This window comes from Hemicordylus capensis, chromosome 5 (genome assembly GCF_027244095.1).
Source record: "Hemicordylus capensis ecotype Gifberg chromosome 5, rHemCap1.1.pri, whole genome shotgun sequence".
Lineage (NCBI taxonomy): Eukaryota > Metazoa > Chordata > Lepidosauria > Squamata > Cordylidae > Hemicordylus > Hemicordylus capensis.
Window position 1 is genome coordinate 228,057,695 of NC_069661.1, and position 20,051 is coordinate 228,077,745.

At 43.5% G+C, this 20,051-nt stretch overlaps 1 protein-coding gene across 8 annotated transcripts in view; it reads right to left on the reverse strand.

Moving 5' to 3' along the window:
• Positions 1–20,051, reverse strand: part of TBXAS1 (thromboxane A synthase 1) — a 402,124-nt gene that overhangs the window by 357,501 nt on the left and 24,572 nt on the right. For 4 of the 8 annotated variants that reach the window (XM_053257593.1, XM_053257592.1, XM_053257588.1 and 1 more), the window contains exon 1: positions 956–1,818. The exons of 3 other annotated variants lie outside the window; for them this stretch is intronic. The gene's annotated coding sequence lies outside the window, so the exon portion shown is untranslated. Of the gene's footprint in view, positions 1–955; positions 1,819–20,051 lie in introns of those variants that run through there. One more of the 8 variants, XM_053257589.1, reaches the window with a different exon arrangement.

Genomic DNA, 20,051 nt, shown 5'->3' on the forward strand with positions numbered 1-20,051 from the left:
AACTGTGCCCTAGGCTGAATCCCCTTTTCCTTGAAAACTAACCCACCATCCGATGAGAATCAAGCTTCCTGCAGTTCTGTCTCTCAAGGATCTACAGTTCCTTCCACAACCATCCTCCATGGCCACAAGTCCTGCCCTCACCCCCAGCCTGCTTCTTTCTCACAAAGAAACTCTTCTCTTCCTCACAACGCTCTCTAGGTCCCACCCACCTGCTGTGTTGATTGGCTGATCCCTGAGTTCACCAGCTTCAGTACACTGAAGCACCCCCAAATGGCAAAGTGAGCAGGTCTGCTAACATTTATCTCAGAGTTCCCAATGTGAGGACTGGCTGGAGCCAGTCTCGATGATGTCAGGATATTCAGAGCAAACACAAGTCAACTGGCAAGTGCAGTTGCTAATCTGCATATGCAGAATTATTTTGAGCCAATTTACATAATATGCAAATTAGGCACCCGGATTTGGAAAGCCAGAATATGGCAACCCTACCAGTGACATTCAGTGCTCTTCTCCAGTCACCATTAAACATCACCAGCTGGTCTGTCTCTATTATTCAGCAAATCTTTGTCTCTTCCATTTTAGGAGCAGACAAAGCACAAAAGGTTAGTTGGAGGGGAAAGAGAGCACATGCACAAGGCAGACCGGCTGCTACAAGGCCCACTGCCTACCTCTGGCTGGCATGTCCCTGCTTGCTCTTGCAAGACATCCAGAATCAGTAGTGGCAGTCTCTCTGGCTGTGCTAGATGGCTCTCTTGTGCACACATTCAAGAAAGCGTCTACACTAGCTAGCCAGCATAGCCAGAGACACCTCCACTGCCAATCCAAGATGCCCTCTGTTTGCCACAGTAAGCAGTGACATGCTAGCTGGAGGCAGACATCAGGCATCATAGTGGCCAGTCTTTCTAGCAGTGCGAGTGCAACTCAGAATAGTTTTGTGTACCACTTTTAACAACCATACCATAGGTTGCTGACTCCTGTTCTACTGTCAGATTCTTCTAGTGTCTAGAGTTTCCCCGTTAGTGGAAAGGTGGCATTTTCTAAAGTGGCACTGAAGTGTCCCAAGTCCATTCCAGACAGATTCACTTGACACCAACTCAGTTATCTTTTAGGTATCCGCCAAAGGCCATCCTGTTCTCTCAGGCTTTTAATGTTTTCTTCTTTTTTTAACCTGTTCCTTGTATCTTTTTATCTCCTAGTTTTACGGTGTTATCTTGCTGGTTGGAATATTTTGTTTTGTTTTATCTGCTGGTCTGCTGCTTTTATCTCTGTGGGTTTACTGTTTTAATTACTGGATGCGCATTATGTTTTGTCACTAATGTGAGCCACCTGGAGGCTGCTTGGCAGTGAAAGGTAGGATATAAACCCCACAGACAAAAAACCAAGCTCAGCCTCAACCTAAGCCCACCCCACACAGTGAAGAGAGAGGCCCTGTCCTGGAGAGGATAAACATCCTGGTTGCCAAGGCAACCGCTTCTGGAAGTGGGAAGCTACGGACACCAGGCTGCTGTGGTATAGTACCACTTTGCCCTATCCATCAACGAGTCATGCACTGTAGGGTTTTCTGACAGGCTAGTGCCTTATTCTCCCCTACCACATCAGATTTCACTACTTCCTCCTTCTTCTTCCTGATAAACTGCCGTGTCGTTGCGTATGCTCACTCTCCCTGTTTGTAGCCACTCAGTTGCCCAAACCTTGAGGAGACTTTTGCCCTGTAATATCAGAAATATTCTGTAATATTCCGAGCATGCTCAGATGCACAGTGCATGACTCCTTGATGGATAGCGAAAAGTGGCACTACAGTGGCCCTGTGGAGTGCAGAGAAGCAGCCGAGTCTTCTGGGAGGGCCAAGGGAGTGGCCTGGATGATGTAACCCCACCCTCAGCTCCTCCCATTGCTTCAGTCAGCACTAGAGGGAAGAGGAACAGGCCAGTGAGAACCATCCCACCAGGTGAAGATAGGTCTCACCCCTGGGGAAAGATTCTTTTATTAGGCCATTATTGTTTTCACAAGGGGAGATCTGTGTGTGTGAAAAGCTGCATGCCAGAGAAAACACCCAAAAGTAGTTTTTGCCCAGCGTCCTTGTTTTTGCCATTTTTCACCCAGGAGCTGTTGCCAACAAATAGCTTCCTGCTTGAAGAGATTTCATCCACTGCCACCCCTTGTATGTTGGGCTCAAAGAGTTTGAACAATGTGTTGTGTACAAAAGGGAGGGGAACCCCTATATAATCAATTTCTTTCCTAGATAAGCTCCATCACTTCAATTAAGCCTGTAGGAAAATAGGTGCGTAGCTAGATTACACCACTTGCTGCTGTGTGATTAAAGCAACGTGGTTCTGTGTGGCACAGTAATTCACTTCCTTTGGATTGCAATCAGCAGGAATAAGACTGTGTGTGAATCACCCCCGTGACATATTACAGACCAAGAGTTGCATGCTGACTTTTTAAGATCCTTGTAAACCTTGGGAAACAAGGGTTTGTAAGAGAGCTGAACACCAATACAAATTTAACTGCAGCAGCAACAAGAGAAAAGGTAATGTTGCTATACATCCAGCTTTGCTTTTCCAGTGTACATTTATAAGACATAAATCAATCACACACTTCATTTTTTCCTACACTTCCAGCATACAGATGTCTATATTGTTCTTTACACAGGAGGACTATACCAATGAATACCAACTTGTTCAGCAGCTCAAAAGGCAGAAGGGTTTAAAGAGAATCCTTTCATCTTGTTTTTGTGTGTTGCTGGAAACAACAATCATGGCATGTAAATTATGATATGCTAGTAAATGTCAAATCTGCTTGTATTTCTATATAATCAACAGCCAGAGGTTCTGCTTTGTCCTCTTCCATTTCTACTAATATGGGTTCCTTGGGCACCGTTCAAACCACTGATTGAACAATAAAACACCCTAAAGATCCAGATTAGATTGCAAATGCCAGCTTGCAAAATATATAACTCCAAGTGTCTGTCAAAGCTGATCTTGAGCTACTAAGAAATATCCAGAAGGCACCAGCCAGACAAGTTAACCAGTTACTAAAGCATGTTTGTGAGAAACATCAACCTTTTTTTGCAATACAAGTGTGCTTCTTTTTAAAAGCTGTTATTCCCCACAAATTAGAGGACTGGTAAAAAGAATTATACACCAACAAAGACTGACAGAAATAGAGAGAAGTTCAAGTGTCAGTAAGGTCTGAGTACGAACGAGCCAATGAGTGGCATCCCACTCTCCAAAAGGCACAACTTAATCAGTAGTAATTTACAGATGACACAACATGAGAACTGTATAGGAAGTGGCTTATACCAAGTCAGATCATTGGTCCATTTAGCTCAGTATTGTCTACACTGACTGGCAGTGGCTCTCCAAGGTTTCCACCAGGAGTCTTTCCCAGCCCTGGAGATGCCAGGAATCGAACCTGGGACCTGCTGCACGCAAGCAGATGCTCTGCCACTGAACTATTGCCCCATCCCCTGTGTCTGGAACTTCTTTTTCAAAAACTAGCAGGGGTGGAGGGAGGAGATGGTGAAATTTTGGATTAGGTCTGTGGTGGGTTTAACACATAACCCCTGCTCTGATTCCACACCTAAAATAACTCCCTAAAGCAAAAGAGAGAGAAAGAGAGAAAGGAGAAGCTGTATCTATATACTTTTAAAAGCTCTGCAAAGGCAACAAGTATATGAACAAGTAGAACTGGCTTCTCCTCGTGTGCCTTTGCAGTTAATCCATGTTTGGTTCTCTTTTGACAATGAAAAATGTTTCTTGCATACATGAGGCCGCAGGGAGAGATGATGCATTCGCTTTCCAGTCACCTGGTAGTGGAGTCTTTACCAGTGTACTGACATCAGGACTTGTTTATTTTACAGGTCTATGGAAAATGTAATAGCTCCCAACAGCATCCAAAAAATCATCCACACCCACCTGTTCCCTTGAAAAATGTCATTGCAATCATCACTGACATCATAGATTTGTTCCTCATTGAAAGGAGCAGTAACGAGGGTGGATCAACAGGTTCTCTCCTAAAATACTGTTTTAGTACCAAGTGTGCACACATTAAGGTTCCAGGAACTATGAACTCATACACACAATAATCTAAATATTACACAGAATGAGGAGGTAGAGGTCTGGAAAGTACTAGTCATGTGTGGCCTTATTTTTAAAATGCTCCTTTACATAATTAAGGGATTATTCAGCCACTTCGGGGGACAGCGAGGGCGAGAGTCAGGTCTCCTGGCCCACGTGTTTTTATGTGGGGAGCCATTTAATAGTGGGGCTTCTGTTTTAATTTGTCCTGGGTGAGATAGTCCTAGGATGTATCTGGGCTTACCTGGAGATGGGGAGACAGGGGGTGTGTCCACTGACTGTGGGGCGGCAATTCTGGTGGTGGTGGGGGAACAGAAGTAGTAACGTAGGCAGGTCAGCCAGCTGTTACAGGGGAAGGGGACTTGGAAATCTAATAGCTGTTCCCCCTTCTGGCTGTCCTGCCAGCTCTTTGACCTTTGGAGAGCAGTGCCGACCACCCTTGGAACCTCAGCTTGCTCCTCTATAATGCCAGGTCGGTCCAGAATAAATCAGAAACCATCCATGATCTGATTCTGGATGAAGCTGCCAACCTGGTATGTATTACAGAGACCTGGCTGGGGGAGGCTGGGGGCCCAGTTTGGTCCCAGCTTCTCCCTCCAGGGTACTCTGTTGAGGAGTGTGTGAGGGACCGTGGGCAGGGATGTGGAGTGGCTATGGTCTATAAGAATAACCGTTCCCTTACCAGGATCCCTGTTAGAGTGTTGGACCATATCAAATGTGTGTACTTAAGTCTGGGGACCAGGGATAGACTGAGACTTCTGTTGGTGTACCAATTGCCCCACTGCTCAACGGAGTCCCTAACTGAGCTGACGGACTTGATCTCAGATTTGGTGTTGGAGTCCCCCAGGCTTGTGGTGCTGGGGGACTTCAATGTTCACATTGGGACAGATTTGTCTGGGATGGCTCAGGAGTTCATAGCGGCCATGATGACTATGGGCCTATCCCAAGTGGTCTTGGGGCCGACACACATTGCTAGTCACATGCTTGATCTGGTCTTTCACTCTGACCAGGGTGGTGTTCCATGGGTGGGGAATCCTGTGATTTCCCCATTGTCATGGACGGACCACCATCTGATTAAGGTTGGACTCACAATCACTTCCCACCTTCGCAGGGGCGAAGGATGGTCCACCCGAAAAGGTTATTGGATCCAATAGGCTTTCAAGAAGCATTGGAGGAATTTAGTGTTGGCTCTGCTGGTGATCCTGTTGATGCTCTGGTGGAGAATTGGAACAGCAAACTCACCGGGGCAGTAGACATGATTGCTCCTAAGCGTCCTCTCTGATCCGATTCAAAACTGGCCCCTTGGTATACAGAAGAACTAAGGGGGCTGAAGCAGCGAGGTAGACAATTGGAGTACAAGTGGAGAAAGACTCGGCTTGTATCCAACAGATTGCAACATAGAGCTCATTTGAAGACCTATGCTCAGGCCATACGGCAAAGAAGTGAGTCTTTTCTGCCCATATTGCATCCTCAAGTTTACGTCCGGTGGAGTTGTCCAGGGTTGTGAGAGGGCTAGGATGTGCCCCTCCTCCCTTGAATCAGAATCTGGAGCCATTGATTACCCACTGTGATATGTTTAGTTAATTCTTTGTGGGGGAAATCTCTTGTATTCAGGCTGATTTAGACTCTGTCTCCACAATTACTTCAGTGTCTGATGTGGAGGTGTCCAGTGACTCCTCTGGTGTGGTTAGGTTGGATCAGTTCCAGTTTGTGACTCCTGAGGATGTGGACAAGCTGATTGGAATGGTGTGGCCTACCACCAGTTCTCTTGACCCTTGTCCGACATGGCTTATATTATCAGGCAGGGGGGTTGTTGTAGAAGGCCTGGTAGAGATTATAAATGCATCTTTGAGGGAAGGTAGGATGCCTCCTAAACTTAAGGAGGCAATTATTAGACCACTTCTAAAGAAGCCTACCTTAGATCCCTCAAAGCTGAGTAACTACAGGCCTGTCTCCAACCTTCCGTGGTTGGGTAAGGTAATTGAGAGGGTGGTGGTCTCCCAGCTCCAGACAGTCTTGGAGGAAACTGATTATCTAGACCCATTTCAAACTGGTTTCCAGGCTGGCTGTGGGGTGGAGACTGCCTTGGTCAGCCTGATGGATGATCTCCAATTGGCAATTGACAAAGGAAGTGTGACTCTGTTGGTTCTTTTGGACCTCTTGGCGGATTTCGATACTATCGACCATAGTATCCTTCTGGAGGGTCTGAGGGGGTTGGGAGTGAGAGGCACTGCTCAGCAGTGGTTCCGCTCCTACCTCTCAGGCAGGTTCCAGATGGTGTCCCTTGGAGACTGTTCTTCAAAATCTGAATTTTTGTATGGTGTCCCTCAGGGCTCCGTATTGTCTCCGATGCTGTTTAACATCTACATGAAACCACTGGGAGAGATCATCAGGAGATTTGGTGCAGGGTGTTATCAGTACACTGATGACACCCAAATCTATTTCTCCATGTCAGCATCATCAGGAGAGGGCATAACCTCCCTAAATGCCTGTCTGGAGTCGGTAATGGGCTGGATGAGGGATAACAAACTGAGACTGAATCCAGATAAGACGGAGGTACTCATTGTGCGCGTTCGGAACTCGGGAGACGATTTTGATCTGCCTGTTCTGGATGGGGTCACACTTCCCCAGAAGGAACAGGTACGCAGTCTGGTGGTGCTTCTGGATCCAAGTCTCTCCCCGGTGTCCCAGGCTGAGGCAGTGGCCAGAGGTGCCTTCTATCAGCTTCAGCTGATACGCCAGCTGCGTCTGTTTCTTGAGATAGATTACCTCAAAACAGTGGTACATCTGCTGGTAACCTCCAGACTGGATTACTGTAATGCGCTCTATGTGGGGCTGCCTTTGTACGCAGTCCATAAACTACAGTTACAGGGGCGTAGCAAGGTTGGAGTGGGCCCAGTAACAAGATTTTAAAATGCCCCCCACACTGAAGCTCAGCTCATGAAGTAAAGACATCTTAAATGAGGCTGAATAGTGGTAACAAATATATATATATATATATATATATATATATATATCTCTCTCTCTCTCTCTCTCTCTCTCTCTCTCTCTCTCTCTCGCACCACAACAGAACATCATCCTAAATTATTTTTGTAAAGGTTTTGTAAATTGTGGACGATGCAAGTCATCAAGTCATTTAATGGTACTAGAGAAAGACAAGCCGTTCTGGTAGCTCCTGGTCTTAACACACACATCAATTTTTGAGGATGAATACAACTGAAGAAAGCCCAGGCAGGTGCGTGGCTGGGGGAGTCAGTCATGTGACTTGCCTCGGGTGGCCCCCCTAAGGCAGGGGGCCCCCAGACAACTGTCTCCCCTTGCCCTATTAAAGTTACGCCCCTGTACAGTTGGTTCAGAATGTGGCAGCCAGGCTGGTCTCTGGGTCATCTAGGAGAGACCATATTTATTACTCCTGTATTGAAGGAGTTACATTGGCTGCCGATATGTTTCCAGGCAAAATACAAGGTGTTAGTTATAACCTATAAAGTCCTAAACAGCTTGGGCCCTGGGTATTTAAGAGAACATCTTCTTCGTTATGAACCCCATTGCCCATTGAGATCATCAGGAGAGGTCCATCTGCATTTGCCACCAGCTCGTCTGGTGGCTACTGAGGGACGGGCCTTCTCCAATGCTGCCCCGAGGCTTTGGAATGTGCTCTCTAGTGAAATAGGAGCCTTCCCATCTCTGACAATTTTTAAAAAGTCTTTAAAGACACATCTGTTCACCCAGGCTTTTAACTGATACTGTTTTGATTGTTTTTAATGTTGTTTTAGAATATTGTTTTTAAAAAAATTAAGTTGTGTGTTAAATTTTTTTAAAACTAATGTTTTACCTTTTTAAAATACTTTTTATTCAATTTTTCACAGCATATGATACACACACACACACACACACAAAGGGGAAAAAAGAAAAAAAGAAAGAAAAGCACAAACAAAAAACAAACAAACACATGAGGACTTCCATCTCATCATTAGAACAAGTATCAGTTACAATACCCAAGTCTTGCCTGTAATTTAATCATTTCCCCCCCCCCCACCCGATAAAGCATACGAAAATCAGCTCTAGGGCATTTTAAAAACATTTTTGTTACCAGTCAAAAGCCTGATAGAAATAAATTTTATAATATGTTTTTAGGTAAACAAGAAGAGGGTCCCACTCCCTTTTAAATACTTCAAATTTATTTCTTAATAATGTTGTTAGCTTTGCCATTTCTGCCAACTGTAACACTTTAAGTATCCAATCCTCTATGTCTTTCTATTTGTATGCAAATGTCAATCTTGCTGCTGCTGTCAGATACATAAAGAGGATCCAGTGTTTCCTAGGCAATGAACTGTTATCAATACCTAACAGTATTGTTTCCGGGCTCTTAGGGAAAGTCATTTTAAACACTTTCTTATGCTCATTGTATATTAAATCCCAATAGCCTTTAGACTTATTACAAGTCCACCATAAATGTATATAGGAACCCTCCTCTTTTTTACACTTCCAACATTTATTTGACTTGTTCTTGTACATTAAAGCCAACTTCTTAAGAGTTAAATGCCATCTGTAAATCATCTTAAGATTATTTTCCTTTAAATTAGAACAGGCAGTGTGTATTTCATGTCTTCTATCCATAGTTTTTCCCATTTCTCCAAGTCCATATTGTAACCAAAATCCTGAGCCCATTTAATCATCGAAGTTTTCACTACTTCCGTTCTTGTATCTTCCAATAATAACAGATCGTACTTCCTAGAAACTAGTTTGTCTTCCTTGTCACACAACTGTTGTTTAAATTCTGACTTTGATTGATTAAAACCCTTTTTACAATCTTGCTTGAATAAGGCGCTAATCTGGTGATACTGAAACCAAGAAATATTCCAATTCTGCATAAGATCTAGTTTTTTAAGTTCGTATTTTGCACCTTGGGGAACAAACAGTTGTTGATACATAGGCCATGTCTGTTGCATATTTTTCTGTTTTCTAGATAGAACTTCCAGTGGAGATACCCAAAGTGGAATTTTTGGTTCTAACACAAGTTTGTTTTTCATCCATACCACATATAAGCTTTTTCTAACATAACATAAAGAATGATTTATTTACTTTTACCTTATCATAAAATAGATATGCATGCCAACTGTATCTTATATTGAATCCTTCCAAATCTAACAGTCTTGGATTTTTTTAATGTAATCCATTCTTTCGTCCAGCTTAGGCATATTGCTTCAAAATATAACTTAAAATTTGGTAACGCAAACCCTCCTCTCTTCCTGTCGTCCATTATGTTTTTAAAATTTATTCTTGGTTTTTTGCCCTGCCACATAAAGTTCTTTACGTCTTTATGCCACTGATCAAAAATTGACATTGTATTTATTATTGGTATTGTCTGGAAGAAATATAACATTTTAGGAAGAACATTCATTTTAATAACAGAAATTCTTCCACTTAACGATAAATTCAATCTATTCCATCTACATAAGTCTATCTTTATTTCCTTCCAGATTTTAATATAATTATTTTGAAACAATAAGGCATTATTTGTTGTAAGCGTAACTCCTAAGTATTTTACCTTTTTTTCCACATTGAAACTAGATCTCAATTTTTCAATATCTTCTTTGTTCATATTTTTGATGTTTTATCTTGTTGTAAACCACTCAGAGACGTAAGTTTTGGGTGTTATAAAAATGTGTTTGATTAATTAATTAATCAATCAATCAGCACTCTGGAATTAAGGTGCATTTAGAGTTTTCATGCCCCCCTCCCCCCCAATTCTGGATTTCACCCGGATCTTAAGCATCTCACCCAGATTTCTTTCTTTTTTTAAGTGGAGTTATGGAACAAAATGTGCAGTCACTATTCTGCTCAAAAATTGTTTTCAAGCCAGTTTACATAACATGCAAATTAGGCACCCACATGTGCAAAGCCAGAATATGGCAACCCTAGGTGCATTGTACCTTTCTCTCCAATCTACTTGCTCTACTGTATACAGCGTTCAAAAATATGACACCCCTTTAGTCCAACTTGGTACAGACAATAATTCTACATCATCATTGAAAGAAACATAGATTGATTTTAAGGGGCAAATTTATACAGGATGTCACACTAAACCTTTCCCCTATCATTTTATATCACTTCAGCCCTTATGTAAAAGGCCATTCTCATGCACCAAAGGCCAGTCTAACTCAATTGCATGCCACTGTACCCAAGCTCTCATCCTTTGCTGGTATTTAACAGGGCTTCTTACAACAAATAAATTGTCTAGCATTAAAAATCTGCCTTTTTTATATGTTGATCAAGCTGGCATATGTTTTGTTTGAAAATGCACAGGCAATGAAACAACCAAAACACTGAGACTTTGTGGGAAAACATTACTCACTCATAGTATTACTGAATTATTATTTATTACTACTAATACTGCCTTGGCAATACCACTTTATTGTATTCGAAGTACTTCAGACCAATTTTATTTACTTCCCACACAAACCTTATTTTATGTTTGCCTGCTGTTTAATACTAAAAATAATTAAGACATCAGATCTGTCAAGTCCATAAAAGCACTTTCAAACATGAGAAGCACTATGCCAGTTCTCCTAAGTGTCGCTGCTGTGGTTTCAGATCTCAGATTCCTTTATGCTTGGTAGCACAACTGATCCCACATCATTTTCTGCTGCAGTTTCTGTCACCACTTATAACACAGTTATTGGCCCTCTAGATCAGGGATGGGAAATCATAAGGCTTCCAGAGGATCCTGTTTGTGTGACAAAGCTTTGGGAGCTACCCAGATGAAATGACGGATTGGGGGTGGGGGAAAGTTACAAAATGGCACCTTGTACAAACAGCTACAGAATATGGGATTTTGACATCAAGCCCACTGAATTCCAGAAGAATTTTGCTGCAAGGAGCAAGACAGTCTGCTATGTGGTAGAAGGAAATAAATGGAAGGGGGAAACCAATCCTGCCCACCTAGAGAGAGAAAGTTAAAATGGTTCAGCCACACACCCCTGCCCCCATTCAGTCAGCCAATCAGATTTGCAGTAGTGTTTGGAACTCCTGGAGAGCTACCTCAAATAAGCTTGGGAACTACCAGACACTCCTACGCCACATAATGCCCACTCCTGCTCTAGATTTATTTATGACATTTATATACCACTCCATCCAAAGGCTCTGGACAGTGCCTACACAGATTGTGGACCAATGCTTACTAAGTGGTTGCCGTTTATACTTTGTGTTATTTCAGCATTTATGATGGGTGCAACAAGTGTTTTATGTTTTAACTTAGTTGTATGCATTTAATCAAGGCATTTCCAGACAATCACTTTTGTAGTACAATAAAAGCTCAGCTGTTACCCATTCATACCAGGCAGTCTGGAAGTCTCCCCCATCCCCACCCACCACCACCATTGAGATAGCACTTCTCTTAAATGGGACCACTCATTTTTCCAGATCTGGATGCCAAGAATGGCATCAATGATTGGCACCACTAACCAGCTGCTGAGGGGCCAGGGCTCTCGGAAATGCCCACTGCTGACATACAAAACTAGCTCTGTGCCCATAGCCTTCAGGTGGTGATGCCAGTATGATTCAGGGCCCACCAGGCTAGGGAGGAAGCTAATAGATGGCAGCTTGCTGAGGGCCTCCTGAAAACTAGAGGCAGCCGTGCCAAATGTATATATTCTATTTTATTATTTATGCTGCCTAACCCCTGCTAACTTGGCAAAGAAGCACCTTTTAACATGGTGATTCTCTTTATTGAGCAGGGGGAGAGTAACTGGCCCTATCCACCCCCAGCACAGTCCCTCCAGTGACTGTTGCTGGTGTCTATCTGATGTTTCTTTTTAGATTGTGAGCCCTCTGGGGACAGGGTTCCATCTTATTTGTTTGCTATTTCTCTGTATAAACCGCCCTGAGCCATTTTTGGAAGGGCAGTATAGAAATCGAATGAATGAATAAATAAATAACCCAGGTGGCTCTAGAACCACATAAATAAGGTAGTTCACTCTATTTTGTTTCTTGGAAAACATGAGACTCCCCTACCATCTGTTGTAGTCCAGCAACATCTGGGGAACTGGATTTGAGAACCTCAGGGCTATGGTTATGCAAGTGTCAGAAGGTTTATTGATGGCTACTAATCCTGGTGGCCAAAAGCTACTTCCGTGTTCAGAGGCACAGTGACAGAAGAGGAGGTATGCTTTCATCTCCTGGTTGAGTGTATTTCCAAGCACCTGGTGGGGCACTGTGTGAACATAAGAAAACCCCTGCTGGATGAGGCCCAAGGCCTATCAGGTCCAGCATCCTGTTTCACTCAGTGGCCCACCAGATGCCTCTGAGAAGCCCACAGGCAAGAGCTGAGGGCACATCCTATCTCCTGCTGTTGCTCCCCAACAACTGGTATTTAGAGGCATTGTGTGCCTCTGAGACTGGAGGTGGGTGGCCTATAGCCCCCAAACTAGTAGTTATTGATAGACCTGTCCTCCATGAATTTGTCTAAGCCCCTTTTAAAGCCATCCAGGCTAGTGGCTATCACCACATCCTGTGGCAGAGAATGCTATAGATTATGTGCTGTGTGAAAAAGTACTTCCTTTTGTTGGTTCTAAATGTCCTGTCCTTAAGTTTCATAGGATGACCCCTGGTTCTAGTGTTATGAGAGAGGGAGAAAAATCTCTGTTCACCCTCTCTACTCCATGCATAATTTCATGTCGCCCCATAGTAGCCTCTTTTCCAAACTAATAGCCCCAGAAGCTGTAGCCTTTCCTCATAAGGAAGGTGCTCCAGGCCCCCAATCATCTTGGTTGCTCTCTTCTGTACCTTTTCCAGTTCTACAACGTCCTTCGTAAGATACAGTGACCAAAATTGTATGCAGTACTCCAAATGTGGCCACATCATAGATTTGCATAAGGGCATCATAATATTAGCATTTTTATTTTCAACCCCCTTCTTAATAATCCCTAGAATGGAATTTGCCTTTTTCACAGATTCCGCACATTGGAATGACACTGTCAACAAGCTCCACGACCCCAAGATCCCTCTCCTGGGCAGGCACCGACAGCTCAGACACCATCAGAGTATATGTGAAGTTGAGGTTTTTTGCCCCAATATGCATCACTTTACACTTGCTAACACTGAACCACATTTGCCATTTTGTCACCCACTCACCCAGTTTGGAGAGATCCTTTTGAAGCTCCTCACAGACAGGGTGCTGGGCTAGGGAGGACTTAGGTCTGATCCAGCAAGACTGTCCTTACATTTTTGTGAAGAACTTGCTGAGTATAGACAGCACCATTAATGGCAATGACGGATACAATTCCCCCTCCCATCCATGCCCACACTGTTTTGTGATTTTACATATTTTTAGTTTATTTTTTAAATATTTCACAGGCTGAACTCCCCCACTGTATGACTCATCTACCAAACATATTTGATGCCTGAACAACATTTTTCAAACTATTCCTGTCTGTAGGTACTAGCTGAAGATTTTATACAAAACCTCTCATGTTGATACCAGTTGCACATGAAAATGTTATTATACCAGCCAGCGTGGTGTAGTGGTTAGAGTGCTGGACTATAACCAGGGAAACCCGAGTTCAAATCTTCATTCAGCCATGAAACTAGCTGGGTGACTCTGGGCCAGTCACTTCTCTCTCAGCCTAACCTACTTCACAGGGTTGTTGTGAGGAGAATCTAAAGTATGTATTACACTGCTCTGGGCTCCTTGGAGGAAGAGCGGGATATAAATGTAAAAATAAAATAAAATAAAATAAATAAAATATCCACAATAAATAAATTCAGTCCTCTACAGATGTCCAGACTGCACCAAGTCTACCTAAATGATTATGAGAAATTGCTGTAGTTTAACTCATTAATATAACACTCCAAACTTTTGGTAGGTTATATTAATAATGACTTCCCAAATAACTAACAGAGGTCTCTCTCTGTTTTCCAATTTGTTGCAAATATTTCTGCTACTATTAACAGCTTAGTTAATAAAACTATGATCTGCTGTTTCTCCTCGTGCAGAGGTAGGCCCCGTGGCCCCATTTGTGAGCTAGACGACGTCTCTGCATCTGATGTGAAATCCAGGGGGCGTGGCTGGCGCACAAAGTGCAGCCCCTGAAGGGCAGTGGCCCGCGTTCTTTGAACCCATTCATGTAATGGTGGCTCCGCCCCTGTGTGTCTCTTACACAACCTGTAACCCCTATTAACTCTTGTATTCAGGAGTGGCTCTTCCTTACGAACCACAGGATGCAAAATGAGGCACAGCTGGCTCTGGTTCCCCAACAGCCCCTTAAATTTTCTCCCCCATCCTGCCCTACCTTGGTATTAACTAAAGCCATGCTGCTGGCAGGCTGGCCATTCATCAGTGCAGGCTGCTTAATTATTGACCAGCCCATGCATTTCTACCTGACAAATGGCAGCCTGCAGGCAGTATGGCCCTCTTTAACACCAGGGCAAGAAGGTAGAGAGAAATGCAACCAGGGCTGCCAGGAACCAGAGGAATCTGCACCTCGTTTGGCGCCCTCTGGCTCATTAGGAGAAGCCGCTACTGCTTGTATTGCTTTCTTTACTGCTCTCCAAATCTTAACACTTCCCTTTTAATTTAGCTCTTGCATTTTATGTGCTGTAGCTTTTTACATGCGGAAGATCCCAAGTTCAGTCCCTAGCATCTCCAGGTACAGCTGGGAGATGCTCCTGTCTGAAACCTGGTTGGAGATCCTCTGCTATTCAGAATAGACAGTGGCATCTAGATGACCCAATTGTCTGACTCAGTAAAAGGCAGCTTTGTATGTTCAAGGCTGTGCACATTCTCTCTTTACCACTGGAGCACAAATATTCTCTTCAAAGATGTTTCAACGGTTCTTTCCCATTCCCATCTTCAGCCACAACATACATTATGTTTCCGATATGATTCTGGGCAAAATAAAAAGTGCTGGTTATTACCTTCAAAGCCCTGAACAGCTTAGGTCCAGGTTACCTTAGAGAGCACCTTCTTCTGCGTGATCCCCACCACACGTTAAGGTCATCTGAGGAGGTCCATCTCCAGTTACCACTGGTTCGTCTGGTGGTGACTCAGAGGCAGGCATTCTCTGTAGTTGCTCCTGGGCTGTGGAATGCACTCCTGGCAGAAATCTATAATCTGAGTTCATTTTTGGCCTTCCAGGGTTTTCTAACTATTTTAAATGTTGTAATTGTTAATGGTTTCATGCTGTTTTAAATTGTTCTGTAATTCTTGTTTTTAAGAGGATTGAATTGTGGATTTTATTTTTGTTGTTATGCACCGCCCAGAGCTGTTTGGATGGGGCGGTATATAAACGTAATGAACACAACCAAAAATATGAGAGTATCGGGCTGTTGTCTTTGAACTGCAGCATTAAGGACTACAGTACAAGGACTTTAAGCTATGAGGAAGCATAATACGAAGTCCTCCAGACTTGCAACCTCTCCCCCCGCACCCGCTCCACCCAATCTCTCCAACTGGGTTGTGTTTTTAAGAGCTACCCAACAGTTAGCATAGAGGTGGGATGACAGGAAAACCTGACCAGCTAGCTTTCTGCATATCTGGCAACTGCAGAAAAGGTATAGGGGTCCTGCCAAGAGAAAGGAAGAAAGGAAGAAACTCTAGTCCCTGGTTGTACAGAATCCAGACCTTTATTTTCATTAGGAAGTTTTCTTTTCTTCCTGCCCCAGAGAACTTTAACGCATACTGTAACAGCACATACCACAGGCCTGTATGATCCTGTCCCTTCTATAAATGTGTTCACCTCAAGGCCAGAGAAAGAGTCTAGGATACAGGCTGAGCTGTTTATCTTTGAGTCACATCAGAACTGGGAAGAATTTTTCCTTCCTCGGCTTTGTACAAGTCATACTGTAGCTGTCTATTCCAGGAGGCCCTACACAATAAGGCTTGCTACATGTGTGCAAACATGAACAATAGGAAAGGCAGGCAACTCCCTTAAACACTCACCAGAGAGCTGCAGGTTAAGCACAACTCTCAGGTACACGTCCATGGGTTAAGGGCCCCACCTATAACCATTGCCCACAAGTTATTAGTTGCCCAGGGTTGTTGGAGACACCCTGTTTCAGGCAGGCAAGCAGGCATTTCCATCGTCTAGATATGTGTGGCACTAGAACATAAGAACATAAGAATAGCCCTGCTGGATCAGGCCCAAGGCCCATCCAGTCCAGCATCCTGTCTCACACAGTGGCCCACCAGATGCTGCTGGAAGCCTACAGGCAGGAGTTGAGGGGATGCCCTCTCTCCTGCTGTTACTCCCCTGCAACTGGTACTCAGAGACACCCTGCCTTTGAGGACGAGCACACAGAAAGTTGCCTTATGATGAGTCGGATTATCGGTCCATCTAGCTCAGTATTATCCACTCTGACTGGCAGCAGCTCTCCAGGGTTTCAGGCAGGAGTTTCTCTTAGCACTACCTGGAGATGCTAGGGATGGAATCCAAGGCCACCTGCAAGCTGATGCTCTCCCACGAAGCTACAGTTCTTCCCCATCAAACTAAGGCTAATGGAAGCTGCATGCAATCCACACTGCAGTCTTCCTAGGATGAGATTCCTTCCTCTGAAACACTTCCCATGCCTATTCAAAATACCAGGGAGGAAGGAACCAAGACAGGAAGCACACGTGCTTTGTCCTGTTTGAGCATTTCTCCAATATCGCTCAATCAATCAACTTTATTACGGTCAAAGACCAGCATAGGTAATAATACAGCAGAAAAGAGAACGTGTTCAGTGGTTTCCACCTCCCCAGAGGCACAGGGGCAAAGACTGTCCGTTAAGGGGATCTTCCTATACTTGCCTTCCAGCACAGCAGATGGAAGGGCAGAATACATCACTCACCACCACAGCAAGCACCCCTTTCTACATTGCCTTCATGGTGTGGAAGACAGAGCAGAACAGTTCCTACTGACACCACAAAGGACCTGTGTGGCAGTCGCATGGCACTCAGGCCACACAGCCTGTGAGCAGCTCCTCTCTTTACCAACCCTTAGGAGAAGGTGTGGCCAACCTGAAGTTCTCCAGCTGTTGTCAGACTACATCTACCATCAACCCCAACCACAAATTATCACAGCTGAAGATGAAGGGAGTTGTCCTCCAACAGCAGCTGGAGACCCCTGTGCTCTGGAGCAATGTTGCTAAAAGACCATGAAGAAGGACACTGAGAGCTGCAGATGCTCCCCACATGAGGAAAAACCCAGAAGTAGGAGTGGTGGCCCACCCTGACCCTGAATCTTCAAATGTGTGAAACTACTCTCCCATGAGCTCTGCAATACCGGTACCTACCCAGGAAAAAGGGTGTAGCTATAATTGAGCAGATGGGTTCAAAGAACCTGGGCCCACAAGCTCCTGAAGGCCCCCCAGCTCCACCCCTCCCTATCTTCTGCATTATCTCCCTCACTCCAAGGGGCCAACGGAGAGAGGAGTGAACACAGGCCCCTTTTTCCCTAGCCAGGCCACTGCCCAGGAGCACAGGAAGCAGTTGTCTCAAATACATGCTCAGTTTGCATTTGGGAGCACAGCAAACTGACGATATGCAAAGCAAAGTTTTTTTGTGGTTGGTTTTTTTGTAAAGGGTGATTATAAAGGAAAGGTTACAGGATCCAACAAAGACAGGTTCATTCATTCTCTAGACCAAACTGCTGAAATCACAATTTTGATTTTTGTGTGGTTTTTTTAAAATACTTGTCCTATTAGTTGCAATACATTTTAGGAGCCTTTCCCCCACCCAGCCCTTTCCCCCTCTAGCTACTGGAAGCACTGCATGTCTGCAGGATCTTTCCCACATGTTTACATGAAAAATGCAGGCTGCATTTCTCACCTCCATTAAAAGTTCATTAACTTTATATTCCATTGTGGGCTCCTAGACAGAAGCCATTCCACTGTATGACTCGTTCATTCATAAAATTCAGAATGCTCCTTACCTTTCAAGCTCAACCACGCTTCCATACCTTCCCGGTTGGCTCCTGCTCAAACAGCAACTGCATTACTTAGAAGGCGTGGCGAAGAATGTGCGCTGTTTTCTGGGTGTGTATAAGAGAGTGGGTGGGTTTTAAACGGTTTCCCTGCTGAGGGACAGGTGTTTCAAAATTCACCTTTCTTTGCCAAGAGCCAAGAAATAATAGAACTACTATTCCCAGCATGCTTTGGCGGGACAATCTTTTCTTCCCTCTACACAATGGATTCGGGGAACTGTAATGCTATACAGCAGCTCACTTCAAGGGAATGGGGGACAAATGCAATATGTACCTAATATCTTCAACAGGAAATAAAAGTTATGTATACATAAGTTAAATTGCAATATTGTTTTACATGTAAATGTGAGACAAAAAGATGTCTGGAATGTGTTGGCTTTTTCGAATATCTTCTTTACAATACTTTGTGTGGGGTTGTTTTGTTTTTTTAACAATGCAGATAACTACAATACCTATCCAATGAAAGAGAAAACTCTTTGTTTAATGATTTGAATACAGGTGAAACTCGGAAAATTAGAATATCGTGCAAAAGTCCATTAATTTCAGTAATGCAAATTAAAAGGTGAAACTGATATATGAGACAGACGCATTACATGCAAAGCGAGATAAGTCAAGCCTTAATTTGTTATAATTGTGATGATCATGGCGTACAGCTCATGAAAACCCCAAATCCAGAATCTCAGAAAATTAGAATATTACATGGAACCAAGAAGACAAGGATTGAAGAATAGAACAATATCGGACCTCTGAAAAGTATAAGCATGCATATGTATGCAGTACTTGGTTTGGGCCCCTTTTGCAGCAATTACTGCCTCAATGCGGCGTGGCATGGATGCTATCAGCCTGTGGCACTGATGAGGTGTTATGGAAGACCAGGATGCTTCATTAGCGGCCTTCAGCTCTTCTGCATTGTTTGGTCTCATGTCTCTCATCCTTCTCTCGGCAATGCCCCATAGATTCTCTATGGGGTCAGGTCAGGCGAGTTTGCTGGCCAATCAAGCACAGTACACTGTATACTTTTCAGAGGTCCGATATTGTTCTATTCTTAATCCTTGTCTTCTTGGTTCCATGTAATATTCTAATTTTCTGAGATTGTGGATTTGGGGTTTTCATGAGCTGTACGCCATGATCATCACAATTATAACAAATTAAGGCTTGACTTATCTCGCTTTGCATGTAATGCGTCTGTCTCATATATCAGTTTCACCTTTTAATTTGCATTACTGAAATTAATGGACTTTTGCACGATATTCTAATTTTCCGTGTTTCACCTGTATATTGCTCTTATGTGTAGTCATGAGTGGAAGCTGTTGTGCCATGATGCCCTCAAGAACAAGGACCTTTTCTGCATTCTGGGTTTTCTTGACATAGGGATCTTTAGCAAAGCCTTGATCTTCTGAACCACCTTTGGCTTCTTCTCCTCCGATTCCATACCTACCTGCAAACATCCCACCAATTAAAACAGGAACATGCCTGTGAATGTGCAACGAAAGGCAAAGAGGCACCTTTCAAAGTGGTGATTCTCTTATGTTTAGCAGGGGGAGAGCAATTGGCCCTGTTCAACCCCAGCACAGCATCCCTCCAGGGGCAGCTGTTGCTCTTTACCTTGTTTCTTTTTAGACTGTGAGCCCCTTTGGGGACAAGGAGCCATTATATTATTATTCTGTGTAAACTGCTTTGAGAACTTTTGTTGAAAAGCAGTATTTAAAGAGAAGTACCAGTAGTTGAAATATTGAAGGCATTTCTTATGATTTGTATATTTTAAGGAAAGGACTGGAGTATTTTAATTTCTATACGTTTTTCATGAATTTGGAATGGGAACACCTTTAAAAGGACAAATAAATAAGCAGTTATTCATTTCCTATTCCAGGATGCTTACCACATTTATATTATCCTACAATTGGACTAAATATAAAGGTGATGAAATCCCAAAGGATAGTAAATATAGGGTCCTGCCCCCTGAAAAAAATTAAATTAATAAATAAAGGCAGCTGTCTTGTGTTTTAGCTATTCTGGC